Raw genomic sequence first — 7,191 nt, 5'->3', positions numbered from 1 at the left:
CTGGCCTCTGCCCTTAATTGGAGCGTCACATCCGTTCCCGGCAGCTGTGTTAAACCATAGCGCGCGATCAAGCACTTCCGTTTTCTTCCTCGTGTTCCGAACTGGGCACGTCACTTCCGCCCGCCATGTGTTGACGTGTTCGGAGGTGAGCCGTGTCACTTCCACCAACCCTTCTGTCGTTTCGCTCCAGGACGCAGCACATCACTTCCGTCCTTACTTAATAGATGTGTTGAGCTCTTCCGCCCCATTGTTTTCTCCGGTCTTAATGCTTCCGCCCTTCTTGTCTATAGAATTAGTATGTTTTTTGCCCAAGTATGAATAATGAGTAGGTGGTGTCTTCCATATTATCTGAAACTAAAATAATAAAGGATAAGCATTCCATTTAAGGAGGGTAATCTGTTTTGATGCTGGATATATAGGTTAGATCATTAAATGATTAGTCTAAGTATAACATTCTCCTTAGGCATAGATATATATTAGAATAATAATATATTAATAGTTTGATCTAAAAACACTATGAATATGTACTGAATTGTTTTATGTATATAATTATATTGGATATTGTTTAGATATTTATTCCAAAAAGGAATTTCTTTAAAAGTTCAACCAAGAGGAGCAGAAAGGATATAATAAGTTGTGAAATGTTCTTAAGGTATGGGGATCATTCTTTCACTCTTTTCCTTGAAGAAGAGGTTCCAAAGACTCTGAAAATTTCTTGGATTTTCATATTGATCCGACTCAGACAAACGACCTCTTTTCATCCAGTTAGATAGTTACAATCGGTTTTAAGATGTACTTGAAGTATGGGGATCATTCTTTTACTCTTTTTCTTGAAGGGGAGGTTCCAAAGACTCTAAGGATTTCTTGGATAATCATATAAGTCAAACCCAAGATCCACCTCTTTCCATTCAATTGGGTAGTTAGAATTGTAAAGTTCTGATATCATTAATCACTCCTTGGCCTTAAGGCTTGCAATTGTGAATATGCTATAATTCCCTTTTTAGGCATTATCATTCTCTAGCCTGGTTATATTCCAAACCGCCGGCTGAATTTGCAGCACCAGGTATTCTCAATGGGTTACCTTCCTTGGTACTAACCTGGCCCAATCATGCTTTGCTTCCAAGATCGGACGAGATTGGGCTCACACATGATGGTATGGCAGCAAATACATATTTCGATGGTCCATAATGCCAGATATTCTACCAAACCTGGACTTCCCTCAGAAGATGAACCTTCAGGGTACTACTCAGGCCCCTCCATAACCTGGGGGTATATTGGTAGATAGGAATGGAGCATATCACAAGAAAGGAGCAATTTCGTAGTATTCATTGAAGCCTTTAGGTGCCAGTGTGTCCAGTTCAAACAGCCAGAACATCTCTCTTCTTGATAGCAGATTGCCCAAATCCCCACCTCTTTCTCCCAGAGTAACGTGTTCTATTGCCTTGAAGGTGATATCTTCGGGATCCGAATTATGTTTTATTGAGAAGTGTTTGGAGACTGCATGTCCTTCAACTCTGTTTCTAATGTTCCTAATGTGCTCCTGAATTCTGATTTTTAGTGGTCTCTTGGTTTTTCCTATGTACTTGAGTCCACATGTGCACTCTAACAGGTATATCACTGATGTGGAGTTACAGTTCATAAAATTCTTTATAGTGTATTCCTTAGATCCGTCCGAATTCGTGAATGTTTTTCTCTTGGGGTGAAGAAATTTGCAAATATTGCAATGTCCGCATTTATAGCTTCCATTGCACTTCAAAGTGTTCATAGTTGGTCTTTCATTTCCTTTATCCCTCAGCATACTCGGTGCCAGTAAATCTTTTAAGTTCCTTGTTTTTCTATATATAATCTGTGGTTTTGTCGGTAGGATCTTTTGGAGTAAAGGATCCATCAGAAGGATATTCCAGTTTTTGTTAAGAGATTTTTTAATATGATTCTCGTGTCCATTATATGTTGTAATAAATGGTACCATTTCTTCTTTTTGTGGTTTCTCCGTCTTATATTGTAGTAGATTATTTCTCTGTAGGTTTTTCGTTTTCTGCATAGCTGTATTGATGATTGCTTCCGGATACTCTTTTTCTCTAAACCTGGTTGCATAAATATCAAGTTGTTCATTACAGACGTTAGCATTGCTGCAATTACGTTTAATTCTGTAGAACTGGGAGTATGGTATGTTGTTCTTCCATTTGTCCAGATGACAGCTTAAGATTCATATTGTTATTTGAAATAAAAATTAAAAAATCGTTAAAAGATTCTTCCGATCCTTCCCAAATTTCAAATAACAATATGAATCTTAAATTTACATCAAATTTTAACAACAGAAGTATTGAGTTTTTGGATTTGATTTTAACATCAGAAGGTGACCAAATTTGCACAAAAATTTTTATAAAAGGAGTAGATGCGAACAGCTACCTGCATTACAAAAGCTGTCATCTGGACAAATGGAAGAACAACATACCATACTCCCAGTTCTACAGAATTAAACGTAATTGCAGCAATGCTAACGTCTGTAATGAACAACTTGATATTTATGCAACCAGGTTTAGAGAAAAAGAGTATCCGGAAGCAATCATCAATACAGCTATGCAGAAAACGAAAAACCTACAGAGAAATAATCTACTACAATATAAGACGGAGAAACCACAAAAAGAAGAAATGGTACCATTTATTACAACATATAATGGACACGAGAATCATATTAAAAAATCTCTTAACAAAAACTGGAATATCCTTCTGATGGATCCTTTACTCCAAAAGATCCTACCGACAAAACCACAGATTATATATAGAAAAACAAGGAACTTAAAAGATTTACTGGCACCGAGTATGCTGAGGGATAAAGGAAATGAAAGACCAACTATGAACACTTTGAAGTGCAATGGAAGCTATAAATGCGGACATTGCAATATTTGCAAATTTCTTCACCCCAAGAGAAAAACATTCACGAATTCGGACGGATCTAAGGAATACACTATAAAGAATTTTATGAACTGTAACTCCACATCAGTGATATACCTGTTAGAGTGCACATGTGGACTCAAGTACATAGGAAAAACCAAGAGACCACTAAAAATCAGAATTCAGGAGCACATTAGGAACATTAGAAACAGAGTTGAAGGACATGCAGTCTCCAAACACTTCTCAATAAAACATAATTCGGATCCCGAAGATATCACCTTCAAGGCAATAGAACACGTTACTCTGGGAGAAAGAGGTGGGGATTTGGGCAATCTGCTATCAAGAAGAGAGATGTTCTGGCTGTTTGAACTGGACACACTGGCACCTAAAGGCTTCAATGAATACTACGAAATTGCTCCTTTCTTGTGATATGCTCCATTCCTATCTACCAATATACCCCCAGGTTATGGAGGGGCCTGAGTAGTACCCTGAAGGTTCATCTTCTGAGGGAAGTCCAGGTTTGGTAGAATATCTGGCATTATGGACCATCGAAATATGTATTTGCTGCCATACCATCATGTGTGAGCCCAATCTCGTCCGATCTTGGAAGCAAAGCATGATTGGGCCAGGTTAGTACCAAGGAAGGTAACCCATTGAGAATACCTGGTGCTGCAAATTCAGCCGGCGGTTTGGAATATAACCAGGCTAGAGAATGATAATGCCTAAAAAGGGAATTATAGCATATTCACAATTGCAAGCCTTAAGGCCAAGGAGTGATTAATGATATCAGAACTTTACAATTCTAACTACCCAATTGAATGGAAAGAGGTGGATCTTGGGTTTGACTTATATGATTATCCAAGAAATCCTTAGAGTCTTTGGAACCTCCCCTTCAAGAAAAAGAGTAAAAGAATGATCCCCATACTTCAAGTACATCTTAAAACCGATTGTAACTATCTAACTGGATGAAAAGAGGTCGTTTGTCTGAGTCGGATCAATATGAAAATCCAAGAAATTTTCAGAGTCTTTGGAACCTCTTCTTCAAGGAAAAGAGTGAAAGAATGATCCCCATACCTTAAGAACATTTCACAACTTATTATATCCTTTCTGCTCCTCTTGGTTGAACTTTTAAAGAAATTCCTTTTTGGAATAAATATCTAAACAATATCCAATATAATTATATACATAAAACAATTCAGTACATATTCATAGTGTTTTTAGATCAAACTATTAATATATTATTATTCTAATATATATCTATGCCTAAGGAGAATGTTATACTTAGACTAATCATTTAATGATCTAACCTATATATCCAGCATCAAAACAGATTACCCTCCTTAAATGGAATGCTTATCCTTTATTATTTTAGTTTCAGATAATATGGAAGACACCACCTACTCATTATTCATACTTGGGCAAAAAACATACTAATTCTATAGACAAGAAGGGCGGAAGCATTAAGACCGGAGAAAACAATGGGGCGGAAGAGCTCAACACATCTATTAAGTAAGGACGGAAGTGATGTGCTGCGTCCTGGAGCGAAACGACAGAAGGGTTGGTGGAAGTGACACGGCTCACCTCCGAACACGTCAACACACGGCGGGCGGAAGTGACGTGCCCAGTTCGGAACACGAGGAAGAAAACGGAAGTGCTTGATCGCGCGCTATGGTTTAACACAGCTGCCGGGAACGGATGTGACGCTCCAATTAAGGGCAGAGGCCAGTTCACAAAGGGCGGAAGTTGAACTTAAAAGATCGCCGTTTGACTATTTATAACTAACATTTCTTTATGGGAAACCCTGTAACACAAACTATTTTAAATGATGGCTTGCTGAATTATGAAATCGCTTGGTTTTGAGGTCTCCCTAAGACAAAGGAAGTAGGGTGAACACCTGACTCTCATTTGAACTCAGTGTGGTATAAATACAGGACCACCACACTGAAGCAATATCCCCTTGATGAAGTCATAGTGACGAAACGCGTTGGGACTGTTGGCTGCCTCATGCACTGTGGAGAACTACCTCTCTCCTTCAATCAGATAAGCTGCTTAAAAATATCAACTTTCCTCTACTTTGTTTTTATCTATTTACTGCCAGTTGTTGTTTTTATGGTCATATTTATTTATATATTTTTATGTGCACTGTTTTTCAATAAATTGTCATAATTTTTATTATACTTGGCACTAGCACTTTGTTTCAGATTCACTATATTTTTGCACTAGCACTTTGTTGTCTATATGAGTTCAACAAAAAATTTTTTTTTTTTTATCTAGATGTAATCAGATATATCATATTTTGCACTAAGCACTTTGCTATTTATTGGTTTATTATATTTATTAATTAGCGTGAAACACGCCCCTCTATATGGTTTGAGGTATAACTATATTTGTAAACCATTAACCTATCTACTGTACATTTTACTGTGTGTGAATCTACACATCTAGCAAACTAGTCGCCTGATTGTCAATTCTCTTGTTTTTCACTTTCTAAAAATACTCACACTAGTATTACACTATTGTCTCAGAGCGGACGCCGAAAAAAATAATAGGCTAAGTTGCTATACATTTGAATATTTATTTGTTTCACTCAGTAAGTCACACAGGTAGTGGCGCTGTACCCATCTATTGCTTGATATTTTAATATTTGTTTATTAAATTTATATTGATTTTTACCGTCCATCATATGTAATTTTTATTAGGGAAGCGCTGGTGTTTTTACGTTTGTGTTTTTTCCATATATATTGGGACTGACAATCCCCTAACCAGCAGCTCTCATTTCTAGCGCGTCCTAATTTTCTGCTTTGTCAGTATTAATGATGCTGGTCACTGTCCCCTAACGGGAGGCTCCCCTCCTCTCCTCTGGCCAAATTTCCTCCTTCGTTATGGCCCAGAATGACTGGCCGGCCAGCATACTATGTGCGTGGATCTGGATTATTTTTTACAAATTAATAAAAACAGCTAAAATAATGTTTTTGCTCCTACAGTATTATTAACCTCAATAACATTAATTTCCAGTCATTTGCCATCTCATTTCACCTCATAGCTCACAATTTTGTTTTCACCAATATTGGCCAAAATCTGGCTGGCTAGACTAAACAACAGAGCACTTGCAGAAACACACTGTAGTTTAGAAGAATATAGCACATCTATGAAACATTGCAGCACAGCAGTGGCAGAAAGGATGGTAATCCAATAAACTATATGACCCTGGGCATAAATACCCTAGGTCAGTGGTGGAAAACCTATGGCATGTGTGCCAGAGGGGGCACTCAGAGCCCTCTCTGTTGGCTGTATAATATAACTATATTGCATAACATGAACTGGGGTCACAACTATGGGGCATTATAAGATTTCCGGCAAAACTATGGGGCATAATATGATTTGGGGCATAACTATATTGTAGAACTTGAACTGGAGGCATAACTATGGGTAAAAACTCAATATTCAGGTTAAATTGCTGTTTTGGCACTTTGAGATAAATAAGTGGGTTTTTGGTTGCAGTTTGGGCACTCAGTCTCTAAAAGGTTCGCCATCACTGCCGTAGGTGCAAGGGGTGCAGCTGCTATGGGGCCCAGAGCTTAGGGGAGTCCATCCTTGTCAAAGTTACACATTTTATATATATTTTTCACCATTGGGTGGTACATAGGGGCCCTTACAAACTTTTGCTATGGAGCCTTCAAATACCTAGTTACACTCCTGGATATAACCCCATAGAAAGAATGTTTTCATTAATTAAGAACTAGATCAGAGGCCAGTACAGGGAAATGGAGGTGGAGTATTTATGTAGTGGAAGAGAGGTACACGATTGATTGATCGATTGATTAATTGATTAAGAAAAGTTTAGACATGGCCTTATATTGCAGGAACTGAGAAAAGGCCATAAAATAATACAATATATTCACTTCATATTACTGACTAATATACTAAATATGCTCAATAATTCTTTCTTTTTTTTCTTTTTTTGTGAGGCACCACATGATTTTTCTGGTTACAAATCTGTTGCAAACTACTAATTTATTAGAGCAATAAACAATAAAAAGTTTATCTATGCAAAAAAGAGTTTGTCTATGGGCCCTCTCGCCCACCCATATGTTGTATATTAAAAGGACATACACAGTTGTTGTTTTTTTTAATCTTTTTATTGAACAGCAATAAAACAATTATACATTGCAGAATCCAAGAGTTAAATAAAATGAAATTATCTGATATACAACCAGTCTGTTTCTCGGAATAGACAATATACAAAATTACTATTAATCTTTCATTTTTTTAGAAAGTAAAATAGATATAAATTGA

The 7,191-nt window shown here is 37.2% G+C and overlaps 2 pseudogenes; one reads left to right on the top strand and one right to left on the bottom strand.

The window, feature by feature from the left end:
- Positions 1 to 1,048: 1,048 nt before the first annotated feature.
- LOC148502989 (5S ribosomal RNA) lies at positions 1,049 to 1,167 on the bottom strand (annotated as a pseudogene).
- A 2,287-nt stretch (positions 1,168 to 3,454) lies between these two features.
- On the top strand, positions 3,455 to 3,573 carry LOC148502988 (5S ribosomal RNA; annotated as a pseudogene).
- The last annotated feature ends 3,618 nt before the right edge of the window (positions 3,574 to 7,191 follow it).

The sequence above is a fragment of the Taudactylus pleione genome, unplaced genomic scaffold (genome assembly GCF_031769625.1).
Source record: "Taudactylus pleione unplaced genomic scaffold, aTauple2 ptg000479l, whole genome shotgun sequence".
Classification (NCBI taxonomy): Eukaryota; Metazoa; Chordata; class Amphibia; order Anura; family Myobatrachidae; genus Taudactylus; species Taudactylus pleione.
This window is presented reverse-complemented; position numbering and strand designations above follow the sequence as displayed.